Source organism: Canis aureus, chromosome 20 (assembly GCF_053574225.1).
Source record: "Canis aureus isolate CA01 chromosome 20, VMU_Caureus_v.1.0, whole genome shotgun sequence".
Lineage (NCBI taxonomy): Eukaryota > Metazoa > Chordata > Mammalia > Carnivora > Canidae > Canis > Canis aureus.
The window spans coordinates 11,930-38,196 of record NC_135630.1 but is presented as its reverse complement, the minus strand read 5'-3'; the positions used below and the strand labels follow the sequence as shown (position 1 = coordinate 38,196).

Here is a 26,267-nt window from a genome sequence, read left to right as displayed (position 1 = left end):
TCTAATAGCTGAGTAATATTCCATTGTATACATAAACCACATCTTCTTTATCCATTCATCTTTCGTTGGACACCGAGGCTCCTTCCACAGTTTGGCTATCGTGGCCATTGCTGCTATAAACATCGGGGTGCAGGTGTCCCGGCGTTTCATTGCATTCATATGTAGTTTTTAATAATTCACAGTTGCATATAACCCCCAGTGCTCATATAAGCCCTTTAAAAAAAGATGACAACTCAGTAAAGATTACTGGATTATGTTCTTTAGTAAATCTATTTCTTGGCTATTCCTAAAAAGAAAAGGTCACACCCAAGGACCATGTTAGAATAAATTTATTTGAAAGCACTCCTTATCAGCTGCCAATTAAAAATATTCTCAAGCAGCAAAGAATTTAATCAACATAGACCTTCTGAGACCCAGGCCTGAGATGATGAAAGGAATGAATAAAGTTAAGAAGCTTTTACTTGTAACTTTTCATTCTGGCAGATTAAACAACTAAGTCTCTTTTCCCTAAATTATTAATAGTTCCAGGTAAGGTGGGATTAGTCAGAGGATATTTTTCATATAATTCCTAAACTCTGGCACAGGATTAGCAACATCCTTCTAATTCTTTTAATTTAAAGAATGGTGGGAAGGAGGGGGGAATAAAATCATTTAGTTATACACTGTAAACAGTCTAGCAGATAAAGAGTTTTTGTAGGGATATTTGTTTTGGTGAAATAAATTGGCACTGATGCATAGAAACTGATTTGAGGGAAAAGGGATACCAAAGAAGACACACTCCAAGAATATAAATTAAAAAGTAATATAAGGAAAAGGTTTAGTGACTGGGGCAGTAAATCATTTATTTATTCATGGCCATTTATTGATATTCTACTTCCAACAACATGCTACAAATAATACTAAAATCTTTATTTTCAGAGACACATTTATTTATCTCAAAGGCTTAAGGAACTATTCATTCCATTTAATACACTTTTCCAATATATTTGGTGTAAGATTCTAAATAGAGCAAATATAGTAGAATTTTCCCATTCTTATCCCTACTATGTTTTCATTTTTTTCTAGAGGCATTTGGAGGATCCTAAGACAGAATATTTGAGGTTCCACGTCCACATTAGACAACTGATTTGACAAACTCTTAAGCTGTGAAGATCATTTTACAGTTTTTATAAATTCATCCTTGGCCAATATGCTGGAGCAGAGTCATTATGCATTGTAAGAACTAATTATTAAACTTTCAAGAGGTTTTCAAGCCAATTGACATCCCAGGGGTAGTCTGAAACTGGCCCCATGTAGGAGTATTTACATCATGTTAATTGTCAAATGCTATGAATCAGGACTTCTCTAACCCCATTTCCAGAGCTAGTTAATAAATATTTACCAGTAAGTATAAGTACACCGTTGGTCCGAGCTATTTGTTGACTTTTTCATAATATGCCAAGGAAAATAAAGCCTATCATATAATACAACTTTGACCAAAAAACCTTCTAAAATATTTTATGTTTATTTTTTGTATTAATAATTTTAAAATTTCAGGAATTGGTACTACTAAACTTAAAAACATGGGCTAGTCAAATCACATTAGATTCGGCTTCTCTGTTTTTATTTTAAAGTTGGAAATGATGTCCTTCAAAGATATATATTCATTTTACTCAGACACAGTAAGTTAGTGAATTTCTCCATTCACTCTAGTCTCTTCCTGCTGTCCCACCTGTTCTGAGGAGTTAACTCTGCTGATACAGCAATTTGACATCCGAAGAACACATTATTTTATAAGTAACTATATAAATGAAATATGTATATTTACATAGTCATTTGACATTACTCTGCTGAAGTAAGACAAAAAAATCAGAAGGCAATGGTCAAATCAATAGAAATTAGAATAAACAATTAAAATGCAAAAAAAACCTTAGGACGAGACAGCTTCCCAGGCCCAACATTATTGGATAACTGTGCCGACCAGGAAGGACTTCCAAGACAGAGGAAGGACCAGATTGAGACCTAAAGCAACACCATGCTTTACTAAATAAGACCTGAACTCTTGGCAGTTTCTAATAGGCAACCAACACATATTTATACTGTTTGCACATCAACTTATTACAGTGTTCTCCATCTAAGTTGCCATAGGAAAAATAAGGTTGTTTCATTCATTTCGGCTTCAGTTTCACATCTGGGCAAAGCACAATGCTGGTAAAGACAGCTTTTATTTTCCTGGTGAAAAATGGACCCTGGGTCTCTGCATAGGAAGTATTTAGCGCCTTTGTGGCAGTGTTCAGTTTAAGCCAGACTCCAAATGAGAGAGTCATCTGTGTTTAAACATGGAAAGGGTTCACAGTAAGGGAAGAGATCTTAAACTTTTCTCTTTTCCTGGGTGTGGCTCTTGCTTAGTATCCCTGAGGAAATGAGCTGTTAAGGGATGTGCTGCTCTGTGCATCACAGCTCTGAAAGGAGATACCTTCAATCCACCAAAGTAAACCCTCCTTTGTGGATAATTTACTAGGCTGATTAGAGCACATTTCATCACTGACCAACAGAACAGAAACAACTACGAAAGTGAAGGCTCATTCCAGAAACATCTCTGACCAAAGTTTTCTCGAGCTTTAACTTCATGGTTTTATATTTAATCATTTCAGCATTTTGCTAGTTAAACAATTCTGATATGAAATGTGAATCCCAGAAAGTGCGGTTTCATTCCACATAGCAGGAAAATTAGTAACTCCTTTCTCTCTGCCACTTGTTATCGATTCGAAAAGATCTTTCCAAATCCCCACTATTTATTCTGTTCATTAAATTGTCTTATTCCATGGTTTTTCCAGAAACTTTACCACAGTTCTAATATCTCTTTGTAAATGTTGTCTCATTTGAAATAACTGCATTAAACAAATATTCTAAACTCACTACCAAATTTAGGGCAGCAGATTCAGACTCGAGCCCTCCAGATCACTTGTCTACAATCCATATGACACATAAGAACAAAGTCTTCCAGGGGCACCTTGGTGGTTCAATGGCTCAGGTCATGATCCAGGGTCCCGGGATCGAGTCCCACATTGGGCTCCCCACAGGAGGAGCTTCTCCCTCTGCCTATGTCTCTGCCTCTCTGTCTCTCATGAATAAATAAATAGAATCTTAAAAAGGAAAAAGAACAGACTTCTAGTTCAGGCAGGGCAAGCCCTCCAGATCGGTGAACTGTTTGTTACCTCTTTGATTCACATCATCACCATTACTTACAGATTTTCTCTAAATTTGTATTAAAGAAATCAAGTATCTTTGTAAAACTGTATAATGTAGACATTATAACAGTACTAATTTTCTTTATTAAAACCCCACCTCAGTGACTTTAACTCTGAAAAGTTAAATGACAAATGTTTTTTCTTAGAACGTACCAGGTATCAGAGGTATTGCTGTTTTCGTGCAACAGTGATATTCATGAACTTGATCAATGTGTCATCATTTAAGAATCCATAAGAATAGGATATAAGCTGGTTGGTGTGGATCTGGCTGTGTCCACCACTTTTTCTTGTCTGGGAGGGCAACTGGGCAAATGCTGAATTCTCTCTACAGTGAACAGCAGGTGACCAGTAGGGACAGAAATGCAAGGGTTCCCTGACCATGTCCCATTGATTCTGAATAATTTGAGGCCACGTATTATAACACTAGAACTTAAGAGTGTCAAAGTATGAGGTGGTCTAGTCCAGACTGAATCCTAATCAAGTAAATCTCTGAATGCGCCAAGCAGAACCACCCCTTTCTGTCCTTTTTCCCAGGGATGGAAGAACTGGTGGTGGTCTTGGAAAGCACTCCAGCTCCAGCTTTAGCTCTAGTCCTAGACTCTAGGTCTATCCCTCTTATCTACGGAACCATTTTTAAACTGCTAGGAAACTCTGGTAGACCATATGGTAGACCATATACCTATATGAACTGCATATTTATATAATCACTCTCTGGATGTGTTTAGATTCTTTACTATGAAAAAGGCATTGCAAATCTCATATAGCCATCTGATGCCAGGTTAGTTCCCTGTTAGATTCCAGGAGTTTTATTAAGCAAAGGAAGAAGCCCTTCACAGTTGATCTTACCTTCACATGCTGGCATATAGTTCTAGGTATCGATATATCCCCACAGACCTAAACAACAGTTAAGTCTAGCAAAATATTATATGATGCACAGTCTTTCTTCATGTTGGCAGCAATAGTTTGGATACTGAGAATACAGTTGTGGGGTTTTTCCTCCTGTTGTGTTACACATTTTGTCAGCAATCTGAAAATCACTATATTAACACATTTGAACTGCTTAATCAATGCTAGTAAGTTGGCACAGTCAGCCTTTTCCCTCACTACTTATACTTAATATTCTTTTTGGGTGTGTTTTCGAACGGAACAAAGAAGGATAATTCTTCCTGTTTTTCTATTTTCCTTTTCCATCTCCCTGTCCTTTGGCTGCTATTTTACAAAACACTCTAATTTATAAAAGAATGGTCTCTTACAATGAAGTACAGGAATTTTAAACCCCTTAATTGCACTGTGTGTTTCAAATCTTAAAACTGAATTCTAAGTTAGTGCTCAACATTCTAAATCAACATTCCAGGAAAAATTTTTTAATCTTGCAATGATGCAAAGTATCAAGTTGAAAATCAACCACAAGAAGACATAACATTTCCACAGAATCTAGGGTTTGGTTTTTGTGTGTGTGTGTGTGTTCAGGTGCCTACAAGAACACTAGGGAAAGAATGTAGGCCATTTTCAGGTCACTTCAGCTTTCATTGTGCAAGATACAATCAATTCAAAAGAATTATTTTTAAAAAAGAAATTCTAGCCTAGATTTTCATTTAGTGAGATATAGCATGTATATAAATATGTCAGTTTATGTCTAATTTTCCCCAAATTTATGATATTATACTTTTAATTTATGGGCTAAAAGTGGAAAAAGATTCACATTGTTTGTATTTGCTTTTGCCTGATTAATGGCAGTTATATCAGAAGGCCCTGGCCAACATTTGGGGAAAGCAGCCAAGTACACACAGACAAGCCAAAAGTCACTAAAGATGAGCAAGTCACAATGCACTGTCTGTGGTGGCACCGGATACCTGCATAAAATAATTCCTCAAAATAAGAGAAAATTCACTTAAGAGAAATGCAGCTTTTTTTTAAATAAACTTTCCTCCGGTAATTGATATCTTTTTAGGAAATCCCATAAATATCCTGCTGGACATTCATGATTGTTTGGGCAGCTCATGAGGGCCATAAGTAACAGGGAGACACAGTTTTGGTTACCTCTGTCCCACACAAAGACAAATTGGGACCCTTAAATAATGCCTTGCTTTCAAATTAATGTAAAATGTTATTACATTAACCCAGTAATCAATTAAGCTATTTTTAAGAAATAATAGATTTTTTACAATAACCAGGCTTTAGTTGAATAAGCTGAGCTGAAGTGTGGCTATACTTCCAATAATACTTGGATGAATTTAACCATTTACAACTTAATAAAAATAGATGAGGGGGGATCCCTGGGTGGCGCAGCGGTTTGGCGCCTGCCTTTGGCCCAGGGCGCAATCCTGGAAACCCGAGATCGAATCCCACGTCAGGCTCCTGGTGCATGGAGCCTGCTTCTCCCTCTGCCTGTGTCTCTGCCTCTCTCTCTCTCTCTCTGTGTGTGACTATCATAAATAAATAAAATTTAAAAAAATAGATGAGGGACATCTGGGTGGCTCAGTAGTTGAGTATCTGACTTTGGATCAGGTCATGATCCTGGGGTCCTAGGATGGAGTTCCGCATCAGGTTCCCCATAGGGAGCCTGCTTCTCCCTCTGCCTATGTCTCTGCCTCTCTCTGTGGGTCTCTCATGAATAAATAGATAAAATCTTTAAAAAAATACAGATAGATGAGATTACATCAGAGCACATGGCAAAATATTTTCTTTTATGTAGTCTGTTTTAAAATATGTTAACTCAGTCTTTGGAATTTTAAAGACATTTTTATATCTTCTATAATATAATCATTTATATGTGCACTAATACAACCATCACATTGGCACATACTCACTAGACTCTTTCTAAAGTTAGGGTTATGAATTAAAATTATTGCATTTGACCACATTAGTTGAGACAGCTCTACTTTCAGCACTTGAGCCAAAGGATCAGGAATGGCCACACAACAGAGGCAATGACTTAGGTTCAACACCTCACTGACCTTGACTCACAAGTATCTCTGACTTTATCGCCCCTCCGGTTCCATTGTCTCTGTTTAATTCCAACCTTCATTAATTATAAAATGGTCCATGACAGTAACCTCCTCTCTAGCTTCTGGGCCTCCAAACTACCCTACACTGCATAGGAATGTGGCCATTTGACACCTGTCCTTACAGCTTTGGAAATTGTTCAAATGTCAATAGCCCTTAAAGTTCAAACTCTAGTAAGTCAACAATTTTCTGTTGAGCAAATCAATTGATAAACCAACCTCTTCACAATTTGTCTCCAACCTATCTCTTTGGCCTTATGTCTAACTATCCATATGCACTCCCAAATACCCTAAACTGTAGTTTTTAGCACAATGGCAAATTATAGACTATGTAATCAGGCTCCCTGGGTTCTAATCTCAATAGTACCACCTTCAAGATGTGTTAGTGGGAGACCAAATACTTAATTTTTTGAAATTTCAGTTCTCCCATCTGTACCATTGGGATCAAAAGGTTGTTATCGATTAAATGACACACACTAATACTCAATAAAGAGTAGCTAGTAATAAACACAGCAAACAAACACTTAATCCATGCCTTTACCCCAACATTTCTGGCCGATGTGTCCTCCCACCTGGCATCCTTTTCTCAATGAACTCGTATATGTCCCTCAAAGATTAGTTCAAATGGCATCTGCCTTTGAAAGCCTTCTTTTACCATTTCACTTGGGAAAAGGTAGCTTTGCCCACTGCAATACACTTACAGCATTTTGTGAATATTGTATTTACAACCTGCATCTTCATAAATCTCTATATATGTGTTCTTCCTATACTGTAAGATCTGCATGGAAAACAATAATATCTTTACATCCCCATACTCTGTTATGGGTAAACTGTACCATCCCTCACCCAAGAAAGATATAGTGAAGTCCTAATACCCAGTACCTCAAAATGTGGCCTATTTGAAAACAGAGTTGTTGCAGATGTCATTAGTTAAGATCATACTGGAGTAGAGTGGAGCCCTAATCCAAAACAAATGATATCCTTTTAAGAAGACAGCAACGTGAAGAGACAGAGTCACAAGCACCGTATGAAGCCAGAGGCAGAGATTGGAGTGATATATATCTCAAGCCAAAGAGTGCTAAGAATTGCTGGCCTTCATCAGAACCTATGAAGAGGCAAAGAATTCTGCCCCAGATCCTTCAGAAGGACTGTGGCCCTACCAATACATTGATTTCAGACTTCTAACCTCCAGAATTGCAAGACAATAAAGTCCTGTTGTTGTAAGCCACCAGTTTATGGTACTTCATTATAACGGCCCTAGGAAACCAATACATAGTCCCAGATTCAGGGGGAAAAACTAACATATTTGTGTTAAAGAAGCAAACGACTTTAAGAATTTTACTTAATCAATTGGGACTCATATAGAAAAATAGGAGTGTACACAGACGGCTAGATTTTTTTTTTGAAAAAATAATTATTTTATTTAAGTTAAAATAGGGAGACTTTGGCTTCAACCCAAGATGATCAGGGTTTCGATACAGTTTTGCACAGGCCCCAAAAACCCCACAACTGTTATTATGCCATGACAGGAAATTTGTAAAACGTTTCTGGTAGAAGGTTTCTTGTTGTTGTGTACATAAGAAGTGCTCTGTGTGCACCCTCAGCCCCAGCCAAATACTACTTCATTAAAAGACAAAACAAACATAAACAACTGAGAAGCACAGAAAGGCAGAAAGTGCCTGAGAAGAGAAGGCTCTGGGCTGAGGACACACGGATGAGGCTGTAGCATCTGTCCTGGCTGAGTTACATGTCTGTAAGGGAGGACACAGGTGCAGGAACATGAGCAAGGCTGATGGAAGAGAAAGAAACCCACGGAGGGGCCTGAGCAAAGTTCGAGAGGAAGCCTCTCTTGCTCTGATCTGAAAGCAGGAGCCCCTCCCGGACTCCTAAGATATGACTTTGTCCCCATCACCTTTGAGTTCTGAACCCCACAGAGATCCAGCCACAGCCTCCCCAACCCCCCACCCAGGCCCCTGGCCTCAGGCCAAGGCACTGGGATGCACCCCTCCCCTGCCCTAAATTCTGGCTTTTAGAATCTGTAAGTATGTGATTTCCTATTTAAGTGTCATATTTAACTTCCTTCCCCACCTAAAAATTTAAGGTTATTGATTCTTTTTAAGATTTTTTTTTATTCATGGGATCCCCGGGTGGCTCAGTGGTTGAGCATCTGCCTTTGGCCCAAGGCATGATCCTGGAGGCCCAGGATAGAGTCCCACATCAGGCTCCCTGCATGGAGCCTGCTTCTCCCTCTGCCTTTGTCTCTGCCTCAAAGAGACACACACACACAGAGAAAGAGGTTACTGATTATTGATTCTTAATACTTAGAAAATGTTGACATATTCCTCCTTGCCCTGTACCTACACTGACTGCTCATAAAATGGAACCTATTATTATTCATCAAAGCAATGACATAAAAGTTTTTCAACGGGTGATTTATAAAAAAAATGGCATACTTATTCATATTTATATGAGAGCAATAGTCCAAGGACATTGTGTCTGAGACTCCAGAAAGTTTTCTTCCAAAGCATTTTTATTAACAACATGTTAGCTCTCAGGGATCTATTAATTTATTATAATGTAGTTATACTGATAGGCATCTTACCTAAAAACATTCATTTACATGGAAATAACAGTGTAAAGACAGATAAAAGTAATCTTATATTCTAGGCCAGAATTAAGGTCTACTCTCTACATTAGTAATTGCAGCTAAGAAGGAAGGGGAAAAAATCTAGAATTTGGAAGGAAAAATGTAATTTCAGTCACTGTGGTTAGAAGGGACATTTACTGTATAATTGAAAATTCTAAAGTACACAAGGAAGGCAAAATGCCATAATTATTTGGTGCCTAAAATAACATGTTATTATAAAGTAAAGCAATTTCATTTTTGGAGCATGGAAAATCCAAAACTATGAAAACTATGCTTTCTGAGATCTCTATGAGCCTTAACTTCAAAAACATGCAGTGAAGGTACTAAATCTTTCATGAAAAAGAAAGCTCTGGACTGAGTCAAACATCCAGTATCTGACACCTACATTTAATGTTGCCTCTAAAGAGATGTCTTATCTTTTACTGTTCAGGTCCTCGAGAACCAGGCCTCACAATGAAGGAAGCCAGTAGAGTCACAGTTTTGTTCTCCAGCTTGTGGAACTCCTATGAGTGCACACATTTGATCCAGTCATCTAATAATCCAACGGTCATTCAATAATCATGAGTTATGCCTTACCCTAGGCCCCCACTGATTTGCTGTTGACAGCTTTAATTTTTTTTTCTTAAGCTCACTATTCTCATCTGTCAGCAAGGATAATGATGGTATCTGCTTCCTAGGATTTGTTGTGGTAATTAAATAAGAGATGGCTCATAGTGCTTCACATAGAGCCTGGCATATGATAATTACCCAATACAAGTTAACTGCTGTCTTTATCATCATTACTGGAATACGTTATAAAACTAGTAAGCAAGTTGAAGGTAGGACTGTGTCTATTACTTAACGGACACCCACACTTAACAGCTGAGGCCAGTGAATGCTAAAGTAAATCTTCGTGCCAATTCCAGCCCAAAGCCTACTTCCGTAAATGTTTATTGGAACACAGCCCCTCCTGCTCTTTTATATGGTGTCTATGTCTACATTACCCAGCAGATGTACATAGTTGTAAAGAAAAGGACTGGATAGGCTACAGATTCTGAACCATTTATTACTTGGCTCTTTAAAAAATAAGTGTGTTAATCCTGCACTAGAGCTTTGCCACTTACTATGTGGTCCTCAGTTCATTAAAACTACAGACACTGGGATCCCTGGGTGGCTCAGCGGTTTAGCACCTGCCTTCCGCCTAGGGGGTGAGCCTGGAGGCCTGGGATCGATTCCCGCATCAGGCTTCCTGCATGGAGCCTGCTTCTTCCTCTGCCTGTGTCTCTGCCTCTCTGTGTCTCTCATGTATAAATAAATAAAATCTTAAAAAAAAGAAATACTGACACTTAGGCTCCCTTGACCTACTGAATCAGAAACTAGACATTTTCACAAAATCTTCAAATGATTTACAAACCTATTAGGGGTTGAGAAGCAGTAGTCTAGGTCAGAGGTTAGCAAACTTTCTGTAAAGAGCTAGACAGTAAATATTTAAGCCTTTGTTTCAGGACAATTATATCTGTTCAACTCTGCCTTCCTATCTCAAAAACAGTCACAAAAAATATGTAAATAAATGGGCATGGTTCCACATCAATAAAACCATGTATGGAACCTCAAGTTTCAATTTTATAAAATTTTCATGTATCACAAAATATTCTTCTAATTTTTTTCAACCATTTAAAAATGTTGAAACCTTCCCTTCACTTGTGTACCATACAAAAACAGGCAGCAGGGCAGACCAGGTGGCTCAGTGGTTTAGTGCCGCCTTCAGCCCGGGGCATGATCCTGGAGACCCGGGATTGAGTCCCACGTCAGGCTCCCTGAATGGAGCCTGCTTCTCCCTCTGCCTGTGTCTCTGCCTCTCTCTCTATGTCTCTCATGAATGAATGAATGAATGAATGAATGAATGAATGAATAAATAAATAAATAAATAAATAAATAAATAAATAAATAATATTATTAAAAAAAATAAACCAGGCAGCAGTTAGGATCTGGCCTGTAGATCAGAGTCAGTAGTCTTAGTCTAGGCTAATGCCACATCACTGTTTAGCCAACATGTTACCCCTCCTCCCATACTCTTCCCAGGACTCTAAACACCCATGTCTATTTTCTGACACATGTGACTTTATAGAAGTTATCTTCTACTTATCTAACTCTTCCTAAAAAAACATTTCTGTTCCTCCTTTATGACTTCTAACTTCTAATATAAAGTTCCTGTCAAATGATGTGATGGTGTAACTGTTTCCTTTTCATCGGCAGAATAGAACATACCAGAGAAGATGAACTAGGAAGCTATAGGTGGATAGACAGACAGGTGGACAGATAAGATACCTGCCTCCAAAGGAATAGGAAACTGATCACAGTGAAAAACTCTGCCTCTAAATTCAACCAACTATGCTGAGCATTTCTAAATATATAGTCAGGATTCGTGTCTATTTGATCCACAATATCCTTCTCCTTGACCCTTCAAGAAGGCTGAAGCTCTTGGAAAGTAACATAGGAAGTCTGCACATCTTGCCCTTCCCCTTCCAGAGGCTAGTGGATCACAAACAACTGAGAAGAAACTGCCAGAGAGGGTTCTCACTCCAGAAAAAGAAAGAGCTTTGCCCCACTCTCAGGGCTCTGGGACACACTGGTGGGAGAGAGATGGCTAGAGGAGGGGATCCACACCTGCCTTTTATTGAAGCCAGTATTCTTTGTTCCTGCTTATACTGAGATGATAAATCAGTTTCAGAAAAGAAGCTTAGTTCACAGAAACCTTTATGTTCAAAGTTTATTGAAGCTAAGCTCAATAAATGGTAGATAAGATGACTTTGTTAAGTAAACACATTAATAATTTAGGTTTAGCAATTTAAGAAACATGAAAGTACTCGATATTCATCAGAAGCACAAACTATACGAACTATCTGCACACTCTTAGAGGAAACATAGACATATACACATACACTTAGGATATATATATATGCACTATATATATATGACATTTTTTAATCTAAACGAATGTGTTAGAATACATTCTGACTCCTGGTCTCAGCTACTATCACATCTTTTGTTGTTTAACCTTACTCAGTTTTATCTTTCTACCATCATCCAATTTTCCCTCTCCTTTCTAGGATAGTTTATTCTGTGAAAAAGACTGAGATAAAAACCTGTCTACATAGCCTGATAAACCTTTTTTTTTTCCTGATAAACCTTTTAAATGTAAATCATTCACTAATGAAGTGGTTGCCCTACTGTATTAATTAGGAAGATTTCAGCTACAAGAAACAGAAAATCCTGACCTAACTAGCTGATGTCTTAAGAAATTGATCATTTCGGGATCCCTGGGTGGTGCAGCGGTTAAGCGCCTGCCTTTGGCCCAGGGCGCAATCCTGGAGACCCGGGATCGAATCCCACGTCGGGCTCCCGGTGCATGGAGCCTGCTTCTCTCTCTGCCTCTCTCTCTCTCTCTGTGACTATCATAAATAAATAAAAATTTTTAAAAAAATTTAAAAAAAAGAAATTGATCATTTCATGTGAGAAATTCAGCAGTTAGGCAGCTACAGGGTTGCTTAATTCAGTGCCTCGACAACATCATCAAGGATCTTTCCATTTTTCTAGATTGCATTATTCAGGATATAGGCTTATCCTTATGTTAACTACCTTACACCATATGTGACAAAATGATATCCAGTAAAAATGCTGTCTTTTTGTGTCTCTTTAATTATGACAAAGTTTTTCCTTGAGCTCCCAGAATATTCCACTTCATAGCTCATTGACCAGAAATGCATCATACCTGTTTCTAAACTATGAGCAGCCAAGAACAATGAGATTACCATAATTGTGCTGAATGGGGAAAATATGCAGCCAAGAATATTTTATCTGGCAAGGCTGTCATTTAGAATAGGAAGAGAGAAAAAGAGTGTCCCAGACAAACAAAAACTAAAGGAGTTCATAGACCACTAAGCCAGCCCTGCAAGAAATATTAAGAGGAACTGAGTGGAGAAAAAAGATCAAAAGTAACAAAGACGGGCAGCCTTGGTGGTCCAGCAGTTTAGCACTGCCTGCAGCCCGGGGTGTGATCCTGGATCTCCAGGATTAAGTCCCACGTCGGCCTCCCTGCATGGAGCCTGCTTCTCCCTCTGCCTGTGTCTCTGCCTCCCTGCCTCTCTGCCTCTCTGCCTCTCTCTCTCTCTGAATAAATAAATAAATAATCTTTTTCAAAAAGCAACAGACTAGAAAGGAACATCACCAGAAACACCAACTTTACAGGTAACACAGTGGCATGAAATTCATATCTTTCAATAAGCAATCTGAATGTATATGGACTAAATTTCCAATCAAAAGACATAGGGTATCAGAATAGATTTTTTAAAAAGGCACATCTATATGCTACCTACAAGAGACTCATTTTAGACCTAAAGACACCCCCATATTGAAACTAAGGTGATGGAGCACCACTTATCATGCTAATGGATGGCAAAACAAAGCCAGAGTTGCCAAACTTATATCAAACTAGATTTTAAAACAAAGACAGTAACAAGTGTTTGAATGATACACTAGACCAGATGGACTTAACAGGTATATATACTCAGGACATTTCATCCCAAAGCAGAATACGCATTCTTTTATATACAATGGAGTATTACTCAGAATGAAATCTTGCCATTTGCAACAATGTGGATGGAGCTCGGGCATATTATGCTAAGTGAAATAAGTCAGTAAGAAAAAGACAAATGCTATATGATTTCACACTCATATGTGGAATTTAAGAAACAAAACAGATGAACATATGGGAAAGGGGGGAAAAGGGGAAAAAAGAGAGAAGGCAACAAACTATAAGAGACCTAATGACAGAGAACAAACTGAGGGCTGCTGGAGGGAGATGAGCAGGGGATGGGCTAGATGGGTGGTGAGGACACTTGTCAGGATGAGCACTGGGTGTTGTATGCAAGTGATGAATTACTGAATTCTACTCCTGAAACCAATATTACAAATGTATGTTAACTAGAACATAAATACAATTAAAAAAAGATTACCATAATTGGATTAGGAAAGCATATGGCCATATGAAAGAGATTAAATTATCTGAATGAAAATCAGCATTAGAAAGAAGTGGGGAGGGGTGCAGGAGCTATACTCAGTAGTCACACAATACTCAATACTACAATCAATAAGAGGTATCCTGTTCATCAGCCTTTGAAGGTAGCCAATTAATTTGCAGTAATTAATTTACTAACTGGGAGATTCTGACTGTGACTATACAATTTTATTACTGGAGTAATGAAGATATCTGAAGCAGCCTAAATGTAATTACAGAATAAAGGCACATACCACAATCTAAGAATAGTTATAGAATTTGGCAAAACCTGGTCCTAACACCTTTCACTAAACCAATGTTCATCAAGTACTCAAGCAGTTGGAATTTGTAACTGCCACTCAGGCCCCAGCCAACTTTCCCCACGATGTGATCAGTTCCAATTAATATAATACATTTTATAAAATAATAATAATAATAATAATAATAATAATAATAAATAATATTTTATAAAGTGTATTTAATACACTTTGATTTGTGTATCATTCTGTATTCAAGTATGACGAATACTTGAATACAAAGTTTACTTTATTTTATTTTTTTAAATTTTTTTTATTTATTTATGATAGTCACACAGAGAGGAGAGAGGCTGAGACACAGGCAGAGGGAGAAGCAGGCTCCATGCACCGGGAGCCCGACGTGGGATTCGATCCCGGGTCTCCAGGATCACGCCCTGGGCCAAAGGCAGGCGCCAAACCGCTGCGCCACCCAGGGATCCCCAACGTTTACTTTAAAACAAGCAAAGAACAAAAAAGCAAAGTTGAATTTAAAACAATTAAAACATTCTAATGTGACCCAGAAGCTATAAATTTGTGAATGTTGGCGTGGGGTGGGGGGTGGTGTTCTCTTACAGCTTCACTTCAGGGGGCTGCAAGTGGGCAGAAACAAGGCTTGGTCATTCATAGCCGATAGATGATAGAAAACTGAAATGGAAAGAGAAGTCTGTGTATTCTGTTCCTTCTGTCCCTCCCTGTCCACCCACAGTGTCCACCTAGCGGCACAAGTACAGAAACTTGGTTTCCGTAAGCCAAGAGGAAGAGCAGAACGCTGTTTCTGAGACCCAGTGGATGGAGGAGGGGCCATGGTACACAATTCCTATTTACTTTTTCAACTATTTCTTCAAACTAAGAAAAAACCCTATTCTAAATCTAACCTATTCTAAAATTACCTTAAGCTTTGCAAAAATGAGATAGAAAGCATCTCAAACAAATTCCCTTTCATAATTTGAAACCACAAGTTAGAAACTGATGTCTGTTAATAGATATCAGTACTTCATGTGTTTCAGACACAGCTATCTTACCTTCCAGTTATGTTTTGCTCTTTCTTATACGAATGTACTAATGCAGCCAAGTAATTTAGGATGGGATCAACTCTAGTGGACTTCACAAGCAGGTTTAGTTTTGTTGGACAGCTACTTCTTTTAAGTGTTCTGTTGCTAAAAATGTGACAGAGTTACTGTTTCTCCCATGAGTGTTCTGAAGACATATTTAAACATTTCAACCTGTAAGAATCTGCTTAATTCCTCTGCAGAATATTAAAGGGAAAAGAAGTTACTCTTTGACCAGGAAAGTTTAAGGCATTTAAATATGATCAGATATTCAGAAATAAAATAGTACATTCCATGAACAAACTAGGAAATCACAACACAGATACATTCATTGTACATGAACAGCTCAGAAACTTAGTATAAAAGAAAAGAAATATTAAGTGATATTATTAAGGTAAGCTAACCAGAATAAGAAAATAACACCAATACCACATTAATTCTATTGGTTTTTCTTGCACAGAACAGAGGAAAAACAACGATAAAAATTGGACATATTAAATTTCTCCATTCTTTCCACTTAAGGGTAAAGTCTAGATTGAAAATGTCCTAATAATTTCCTTTTATATTATTATTATTATTTTAATAATATTTATTATTATTTATATGGAGCCCAATGCAGAACCTGAACTCATGACCCTAAGATCATGATTTGAGCTGATACCAAGAGTCAGACACTTGATCAACTGAGCCACCCAGGTGCTCTGAGAATGTTTTGAGAATTTAATGGATAATTATTTCTCTTAAATCCAAATTTTTCCTTAATAGATTTTTAGAGAACCATATGTTCCTCAATAGTACTCAGTTTTGGCTTATGAATAAGATGAAAAACATTTGAGGGATAATGGCTTTTATGTATGGACCTGGGTGTGCATTTTTTTTTTTACAAAACTTTGTTTTTTTTAATATATATACACAGTACAAGGCTGAAGCACCTTTGACTTTTCTCTCAAAATTTACGTTTGTATGAAAACACAGCCCACTGCAGTAACAATTTGGTGGGTGTGAACATATGTATACATAGAGCTCTGTACATTTTCCCCCACGGAGTAATAAAAAGGTACCTTCAGTTTGTTGATGCACTTTAGAGGAGAGCTTTTCCAGGGAAAAGCATTTGGGTGAGGCTTTAGTACTGTTGCTTTGTGTGCTCTTAGCACACACACACGTGTGTGTGTGTGTGTGTGTGTGTATATCCATCAACTGTTTATAATGGAAGTGTATCCAGAATAAGGATAAAACTACTGATTGGATTCTTAAACGACATAACTACTGCCTCAGAGTCTTAGAAAAACTGTTGCTCAGAAGCTGCCAGGATTCTAAGAAATCAACCAGGAAATCTAGAAGCAAATGTGCAGAACTTTTATTAAAAGTCCACTACCTAATCTAAGGTGATTTGAGTACATCTATAGGTGTTTATGAGATTTTATCACATATCACTATGGTTCATAAAACACATTATTTATACAAACAATAACCACAGAAGTCCAACTCTCTAAACTTTCAAGTTACCCCTCAGTAAAGCAATCAATTACTTTGATTTAGTACAATGCTCTGGGTTTTTCCTGGATGGCAAAGCCTAGATATTGGGAAAGAAGCTAAAGACACGGCCAAGATTCAGACCTTATCCTTTCTCCCTAAAAGGCATTTAAATAGTACCTACCTGTTGCAGACAGATATGTTGGTTTATGTAGATTTTCTTCTATATCAAGTGTTAGCACCTTGCAGTACAAAAGATCATTTTGGTCTTCCTAAAAAACAAGGGAAAAATTGAGCAAAGGCATTCCCCATATGTGTGCTTTACTCAGTTACTTTTGCCACTTTGGCTTTGGACTTTTTGGAGTGGAAGGTGAAATCTAGATGAAAATCAGACCCTTTTCGTACCCCATGAACTCTTAACTCCTTTTCTTTTAAGTCCAGTACAAAACCTACTTTATTTCTTAAAGTCCCTTCCAGTCCTGTGTAATCCATGATCCCATGAAGACTTCTACAGACCCTGACCACAGCAAATTCAAATTATTTGATAAGAAGACACACTTCAGATAAATGGGACTTTCGTGCTGCTCTTTGGAATAATCTCTGGGACCCGGTCTTGTTATTGTTGTTTCTTTTTTTTTTTTTTAATTGATGTTCAATTTACTAACATACAGAATAACACCCAGTGCCCGTCACCCATTCACTCCCACCCCCCGCCCTCCTCCCCTTCTACCACGCCTAGTTCGTTTCCCAGAGTTAGCAGTCTTTACCTTATGTCTCCCTTTCTGATATTTCCCACACATTTCTTCTCCCTTCCCTTATTTTCCCTTTCACTATTATTTATATTCCCCAAATGAATGAGAACATATAATGTTTGTCCTTCTCCGACTGACTTACTTCACTCAGCATAATACCCTCCAGTTCCATCCACGTTGAAGCAAATGGTGGGTATTTGTCATTTCTAATGGCTGAGTAATATTCCATTGTATACATAAACCACATCTTCTGTATCCATTCATCTTTCGACGGACACCGAGGCTCCTTCCACAGTTTGGCTATCGTGGCCATTGCTGCTATAAACATCGGGGTGCAGGTGTCCCGGCGTTTCATTGCATTTGTATCTTTGGGGTAAATCGCCAACAGTGCAATTGCTGGGTCGTAGGGCAGGTATATTTTTAACTGTTTGAGGAACCTCCACACAGTTTTCCAGAGTGGCTGCACCAGTTCACATTCCCACCAACAGTGTAAGAGGGTTCCCTTTTCTCCGCATCCTCTCCAACATTTGTTGTTTCCTGCCTTGTTAATTTTCCCCATTCTCACTGGTGTGAGGTGGTATCTCGTAGTTTTGATTTGTATTTCCCTGATGGCAAGTGATGCAGAGCATTTTCTCATATGCATGTTGGCCATGTCTATGTCTTCCTCTGTGAGATTTCTGTTCATGTCTTTTGCCCATTTCATGATTGGATTGTTTGTTTGTTTGGTGTTGAGTTTAAGAAGTTCTTTATAGATCTTGGAAACTAGCCCTTTATCTGATATGTCATTTGCAAATATCTTCTCCCATTCTGTAGGTTGTCTTTGAGTTTTGTTGACTGTATCCTTTGCTGTGCAAAAGCTTCTTATCTTGATGAAGTCCCAATAGTTCATTTTTGCTTTTGTTTCTTTTGCCTTCGTGGATGTATCTTGCAAGAAGTTACTATGGCCGAGTTCAAAAAGGGTGTTGCCTGTGTTCTTCTCTAGGATTTTGATGGAATCTTGTCTCACATTTAGATCTTTCATCCATTTTGAGTTTATCTTTGTGTATGGTGCAAGAGAGTGGTCTAGTTTCATTCTTCTGCATGTGGATGTCCAATTTTCCCAGCACCATTTATTGAAGAGACTGTCTTTCTTCCAATGGATAGTCTTTCCTCCTTTATCGAATATTAGTTGCCCATAAAGTTCAGGGTCCACTTCTGGATTCTCTATTCTGTTCCACTGATCTATGTGTCTGTTTTTGTGCCAGTACCACACTGTCTTGATGACCACAGCTTTGTAGTACAACCTGAAATCTGGCATTGTGATGCCCCCAGATATGGTTTTCTTTTTTAAAATTCCCCTGGCTATTCGGGGTCTTTTCTGATTCCACACAAATCTTAAAATAATTTGTTCTAACTCTCTGAAGAAAGTCCATGGTATTTTGATAGGGATTGCATTAAACGTGTATATTGCCCTGGGTAACATTGACATTTTCACAATATTAATTCTGCCAATCCATTAGCATGGAATATTTTTCCATCTCTTTGTGTCTTCCTCAATTTCTTTCAGAAGTGTTCTATAGTTTTGAGGGTATAGATCCTTTACATCTTTGGTGAGGTTTATTCCTAGGTATCTTATGCTTTTGGGTGCAATTGTAAATGGGATTGACTCCTTAATTTCTCTTTCTTCAGTCTCATTGTTAGTGTATAGAAATGCCACTGACTTCTGGGCATTGATTTTGTATCCTGCCACGCTACCGAATTGCTGTATGAGTTCTAGCAATCTTGGGGTGGAGACTTTTGGGTTTTCTATGTAGAGTATCATGTCATCGGCGAAGAGGGAGAGTTTGACTTCTTCTTTGCCAATTTGAATGCCTTTAATGTCTTTTTGTTGTCTGATTGCTGAGGCTAGGACTTCCAGTACTATGTTGAACAGCAGTGGTGAGAGTGGACATCCCTGTCTTGTTCCTGATCTTAGGGGAAAGGCTCCCAGTGCTTCCCCATTGAGAATGATATTTGCTGTGGGCTTTTCATAGATGGCTTTTAAGATGTCGAGGAATGTTCCCTCTATCCCTACACTCTGAAGAGTTTTGATCAGGAATGGATGCTGTATTTTGTCAAATGCTTTCTCTGCATCCAATGAGAGGATCATATGGTTCTTGGTTTTTCTCTTGCTGATATGATGAATCACATTGATTGTTTTACGGGTGTTGAACCAGCCTTGTGTCCCAGGGATAAATCCTACTTGGTCATGGTGAATAATTTTCTTAATGTACTGTTGGATCCTATTGGCCAGTATTCTGTTGAGAATTTTTGCATCCATGTTCATCAGGGATATTGGTCTGTAATTCTCCTTTTTGGCGGGGTCTTTGGCTTTGGAAATAAGGTGATGCTGGCTTCATAGAACGAATTTGGAAGTACTCCATCTCTTTCTATCTTTCCAAACAGCTTTAGGAGAATAGGTATGATTTCTTCTTTAAACGTTTGATAAAATTCTCCTGGGAAGCCATCTGGCCCTGGACTCTTGTGTCTTGGGAGGTTTTTGATGACTGCTTCAATTTCCTCCCTGGTTATTGGCCTGTTCAGGTTTTCTATTTCTTCCTGTTCCAGTTTTGGTAGTTTGTGGCTTTCCAGGAATGCGTCCATTTCTTCTAGATTGCCTAATTTATTGGCGTATAGCTGTTCATAATATGTTTTTAAAATCGTTTGTATTTCCTTGGTGTTGGTAGTGATCTCTCCTTTCTCATTCATGATTTTATTAATTTGAGTCTTCTCTCTCTTCTTTTTAATAAGGCTGGCTAATGGTTTATCTATATTATTAATTCTTTCAAAGAACCAACTCCTGGTTCTGTTGATCTGTTCCACAGTTCTTCTGGTCTCGATTTCGTTGAGTTCTGCTCGAATCTTTATTAACTCCCTTCTTCTCTTGGGTGTAGGATCTATTTGCTGTTTTTTCTCTAGCTCCTTTATGTGTAAGGTTAGCTTTTGTATTTGAGTTCTTTCCAGTTTTTGAATGGATGCTTGTATTGCGATGTATTTCCCCCTTAGGACTGCTTTTGCTGCATCCCAAAGATTTTGAACAGTTGTATCTTCATTCTCATTAGTTTCCATGAATCTTTTTAATTCTTCCTTCATTTCCTGGTTGACCCTTTTATCTTTTAGCAGGATGGTCCTTAACCTCCATGTGTTTGAGGTCCTTCCAAACTTCTTGTTGTGATTTAGTTCTAATTTCAAGGCATTATGGTACGAGAATATGCAGGGGACAATCCCAATCTTTTGGTATCGGTTCAGACCCGATTTGTGACCCAATATGTGGTCTATTCTGGAGAAAGTTCCATGTGCGCTTGAGAAGAATGTGTATTCAGTTGAGTTTGGATGTAAAGTTCTGTAGATATCTGTGAAATCCATCTGGTCCAGTGTATCATTTAAAGCTCTCGTTTCTTTGGAGATGTTTTGCTTAGAAGACCTATCGAGTATAGAAAGAGCTAGATTGAAGTCACCAAGTATAAGTGTATTATTATCTAAGTATTTCTTCACTTTGGTTAATAATTGATTTATATATTTGGCAGCTCCCACATTCGGAGCATATATATTGAGGATTGTTAAGTCCTCTTGTTGAATAGATCCTTTAAGTATGATATAGTGTCCCTCTTCATCTCTCACTACAGTCTTTGGGGTAAATTTTAGTTTATCTGATATAAGGATGGCTACCCCTGCTTTCTTTTGAGGACCATTCGAATGGTAAATGGTTCTCCAACCTTTTATTTTCAGGCTGTAGGTGTCCTTCTGTCTAAAATGAGTCTCTTGTAGACAGCAAATAGATGGGTCCTGCTTTTTTATCCAGTCTGAAACCCTGCGCCTTTTGATGGGGTCATTAAGCCCGTTCACATTCAGAGTTACTATTGAGAGATATGAGTTTACTGTCATCATGATATCTATTCAGTCTTTGTTTTTGTGGACTGTTCCACTGAACTTCTTCTTAAAGGGGAATTTTAAGAGGCCTCCTTAAAATTTCTTGCAGAGCTGGTTTGGAGGTCACATATTCTTTTAGTTGCTGCCTGTCTTGGAAGCTCTTTATCTCTCCTTCCATTTTGAATGAGAGCCTTGCTGGATAAAGTATTCTTGGTTGCATGTTCTTCTCATTTAGGACCCTGAATATATCCTGCCAGCCCTTTCTGGCCTGCCAGGTCTCTGTGGAGAGGTCTGCTGTTACCCTAATACTCCTCCCCATAAAAGTCAGGGATTTCTTGTCTCTTGCTGCTTTAAGGATCTTCTCTTTATCTTTGGAATTTGCAAGCTTCACAATTAAATGTCGAGGTGTTGAATGGTTTTTATTGATTTTAGGGGGGGATCTCTCTATTTCCTGGATCTGAATGCCTGTTTCCCTTCCCAGATTAGGAAAGTTTTCAGCTAGAATTTGTTCAAATACATATTCTGGCCCTCTGTCCCTTTCGGCGCCCTCGGGAACCCCAATTAAACGTAGGTTTTTCTTCCTCACGCTGTCGTTTATTTCCCTTAATCTATCTTCATGGTCTTTTAATTGTTTGTCTCTTTTTTCCTCAGTTTCCCTCTTTGCTATCAACTTGTCTTCTAGGTCACTCACTCGTTCTTCCACCTCGTTAACCCTCGTCGTTAGGACTTCTAGTTTGGATTGCATCTCATTCAATTGTTTTTTAATTTCTGCCTGATTAGCTCTAAATTCTGCATCATGAAGTCTCTTGAGTCCTTTATACTTTTTTCTATAGCCACCAGTAGCTGTATAATAGTGCTTCTGAATTGGCTTTCTGACATTGAATTGTAATCCAGATTTTGTAACTCTGTGGGAGAGAGGACTGTTTCTGATTCTTTCTTTTGAGGTGAGGTTTTCCTTCTAGTCATTTTGCTCAGTGCAGAGTGGCCAAAAGCAAGTTGTATTGGGAAAAAGAGAAAAAGAGAGGAGAGAAAGAAGGAAAGAAAAGAGAAAGAGAAAAAAAAGGGAAGAAAAAGAAAAAAAACGAAAAAAAAAAAGAAAAAGAGAAAGAAAAAGGAGAAAAAAAGGGGGTGGGGGAAGGAAACAAATCAAAAAGCAAAACAAAACAAAAACAAAAACAAAAACAAAAACAAACAAACAAAAAAAGAACCACCGGGGAGTATCTTCTGATTCTGTGTTCTTTAAGTCCCTTGGCTTCTCCTGGAAGTTGTCAGTCTAGCTGGTGTTCTGGGGGAGGGGCCTGTTGTGCTGATTTTCAGGTGTTAGCAGTTGGGGGAGCTGCTGTGCCCCTGCCTGGTGCAGGGCTCAGTGGGGGTTGTTTACCCCGTGAGGCCGCAGGAGGAACAGCCCCAGTGGCGGGGCAGCTCTGGAAACCTGGATTCAGCTCCGGCAGGAACTCCGTCTGCAGGGCCTGGAGGCTCCGGGGCGGGGCCGCTGCTCTGCTCAGCTGGGGCAGGAGCGTCCTTGCTGTCCTGGGCCCTCCCGGCCTCTGCCTGTCCCGGGGGAGGCCGGATCCTGGGCTGTGTCCCAGCGCCCTGTGCTCCGGAGCCTGCGCTGTTGGATTCGCGCTCCCGGGCCGCGCAGCCCCCTCCGCGGAGCTGCCGCCCAAGCCCCTCCGAGCTGCTCCTGGTCCCGCCGGGTCCTGCCGTGCGCGCTGCAGCCCTTAGGGAGCTCGGCGCACTCTCCTGGGCGCGCAGTTGCTGTTACTGTCCCGGGGAGCCCGAGGGCATCCCCGCCCTCCTGGGTCCTGCTCCACCTCCCTGCGAGCCCCTTTCCCCCGGGAAGGTCGGTGCAGCTCCTGCGTCTCCGGGACGGGGCTCTCCTGTCCTGGGGACACTCGCCCCGGCCTCAGCCCGGCTCCTCGCGGGGCCCATCCCCCTTGGAGGCCTTTGTTTCTTTACTTCTTTTTCCCCATCTTCCTACCTTGATAGAAGCGCGAACTCTTCTCACTGTAGCATTCCAGCTGGTCTCTCTTTAAATCTCAGGCCGAATTCATAGATTTTCAGGATAATTTGAAGGTTTTCTAGGTAGTTTGGTGGAGACAGGTGATTTGGAGACCCTACTCTTCCGCCATCTTGCTCCTCCTCTCGTTATTGTTGTTTCTTGTCTGTTTTTATTTAGGGTTGTATTTATTTCTTTGAGAGAGACGCAGAGACAGTGACAGAGAGCACAAGCTCAGGAGAGGGAGAAGCAGACTCCCCACTGAGCAAGGAGCCTGATGCGGGGCTCCATTTCAGGACCCTGGGATCATGACCTGAGCCAAAGGCAAAGGCTTAACCCACTGGGTCACCCAGGTGTCTTCTCTTGTGGTTGTTGTTGTTGATCATCCTGTCTTTAGGAATTTTCTCCACATTTGGCCACACCAATCTGACTTCCCCACCTAACCCACCACCCATGCCATCTCGTGAGCGGCTTTAACCGACAAAAAGGAAAATCCTGAAAGACATCAAACTCCTAAAAGAAAGGGGAATTGTTAGGGACACTCCCAGAGCTGCAGCCCACCCCTGACTTGTGATGGTATTTGAGGGCACTGAAACCAAGGGTAGAGCAGAACACACAGTTGTGTGGTAAAGCTCAGCAGTAATGACCAACTGGTGTTTGGCCAGAAATTCAGTTTCCCTCCTCTTCTCCTAAACACCATTAACTTTTTTTCTTTTGTTTCTTTTAAGGATTTTATTTATTTATTTATTTATTTATTCATTCATTCATTCATTCATTCATTCATTCATTCATTCATGAGACACAGAGAGACAGAAGCAGGCCCCAGGCAGGGGCCCAAAGCGGGACTCGATCCCGAGGCTCTAGGGTCACGCCCTGGGCTGCAGGCCACGCTAAACCGTGAGCCACCCGGGCTGCCCACATTTTTTCTTTAATGGGATGGATTTGGCAGGTGAATTCACTCCATCTAAATACGAATGCCCTGTCTCGATTCATTCTTATAGCTGAACTTTTAAAAAGTCTCTGCCAAAACCAAACCGCCATCGCTGTACCCTCCTCCACCTCCCGCGGAACATCCTGTCATCCAATTGTATGAAAACCCTCTCCTCGTGGGGCTGCAGAGACGCATCTGATCCCACCTTCCCCCTCGTCGCGCCCACAGGAAGGCAGGGCCGGGAGCCGCACGTACCTCGCGCCGCAGGCCCCGGGCAGGGGGGGCGCGAGCCGGGGAGCCCGCGCGCTGCTCCACAGAGAGCCGTCCTCCGTCGTGCGGCCAAGGGCCCCGAACAGTGGCCGGGCAGGAGCCGGCGGCAGAGGAGCGGCCCTGGCGGGGTGTTTTCAGGCAGGCTTCCAGCACGCGGCCCCGGGATCTCGGAGGCCGCCCGGAAGCCCTGGTCTCTCTCCCGGGGAGTCCCTGCCGCCGCGCCCCGCACGCGCCGGCAGCTGCAGGCGCCCGACGGCCCCGCCCGCCTCTCGACTTGCGCGTGCGCAGTCGCTCCTCGGAGCCGGCGGGCGCCGGAGCCGCTCGAGGCCTGTGGGAGCGGAGCTGCTTCCGCTCAGGCGGGCGTCCCCGGGCCTGGAGCTGGTCCCGCGGAGCCTGCAGCCGCGCTCGCCTTCGACGTGCGGGAGGAAGCAAGCTCGAAGCCGGCGCTTTCCCGCCTGCGGCCGGAAGCCTCTGCCTGGACGCAGATTTGTGGTCGGTGCGGCCGCGGGCCTAGCCGTGGGGTTCACGTGCTGTTGCACACCCCAGCCGCTCTCGCAGTGGGCGGCCGCGCGGGGAGAGCTCGCCGTCCGGGGGTCTCCCTGCCAGGCTCCCCCTTCACGGACCGTCCGGCCCCCCGGGACCCCCTGGAAGGCGGCTCGGACAGAGGCCCCGGAGAACAGGAGGAAAGGCTGGAGAACTTGCTGCCCCCCCCTGCCGGGCCCCAGGGGAAGGTGCCGTCCAGCCTGGCAGGCGGGGGGCGGAGGCCGGGGGTCACCCCAGCGCCGCGGGGCCGGCTGTGCGGGCGCCCAAGTCCCGGAGGAGCCTGCAGCAGCAGCCTAGGAGAAGCTTTCTCAGCTGACGAAAGAAACGATTTTTGGAGCCAGAAAGGAAACACTACGGGTCCATAGGGGCTGTCGTTTTTAGGTGCTCATCTCCTTCGGGGCAGCCCGGGGCCCAGCGGTTTTGCGCCGCCTGCAGCCGGGGGGTGACCCTGGGGACCCCGTTCGAGCCCTGCATGGGCTCCCTGCCTGGAGCCGGCTTCTCCCTCTGCCTGTGCCTCTGCCTCTCTTTCTCTCTCTCTCTCTCTCGCCTCTCATGAATGAATAAATAAAATCTTCAAAAAATAAAATGAATTATCATCGCCTTCAAACAGTATTATGCTAATTCGCATAGGTGGATTTTCCATTTCCCTGTCTCATTCTTTGTGCCAAAAATTGCGTTCAATTTACTTCTACATATGTTTTTAAAAACACTGCCAAACATTACTATTTTTTAGTTTTTAAATTTTTTGCTATTGTTTCTGTAGACACATGGTTAACTGTATGTTTTTTTTTTCCCTTAAGATTTTATTTATTTATTTGAGAGGGAACGAGAGAGAGCACCTGCCCACGTGTCAGATGCGGGCCGAATCCCAGGGCCCCAGTATCATGACCTGAGTGGAAGGCAGATGTTTAAGGGACTGAGCCGCCCGGGCGCCCTATGGTTAACTTTTTCAGAAATTGCCAGACTAGGGATCCCTGGATGGCGCAGCGGTTTAGCGCCTGCCTTTGGCCCAGGGCGTGATCCTGGAGACCCGGGATCAAATCCCACGTCGGGCTCCCGGTGCATGGAGCTGCTTCTGCCTCTGCGTGTCTCTCTCTCTCTCTCTCTCTCTCTGTGACTATCATAAATAAATTTTAAAAAAGAAATTTC

The 26,267-nt window shown here is 41.0% G+C and overlaps 1 long non-coding RNA gene across 1 annotated transcript; it reads right to left on the bottom strand.

Annotated features, from left to right (window-relative positions):
* On the bottom strand, positions 1–24,900 carry LOC144291880 (uncharacterized). The gene is made up of 3 exons (XR_013359438.1): positions 24,561–24,900; positions 16,920–17,007; positions 1–213 (listed from the first exon to the last, which is right to left on the bottom strand). It is a non-coding gene; the product is annotated as an uncharacterized LOC144291880 (long non-coding RNA).
* Between the last annotated feature and the right edge of the window lie 1,367 nt (positions 24,901–26,267).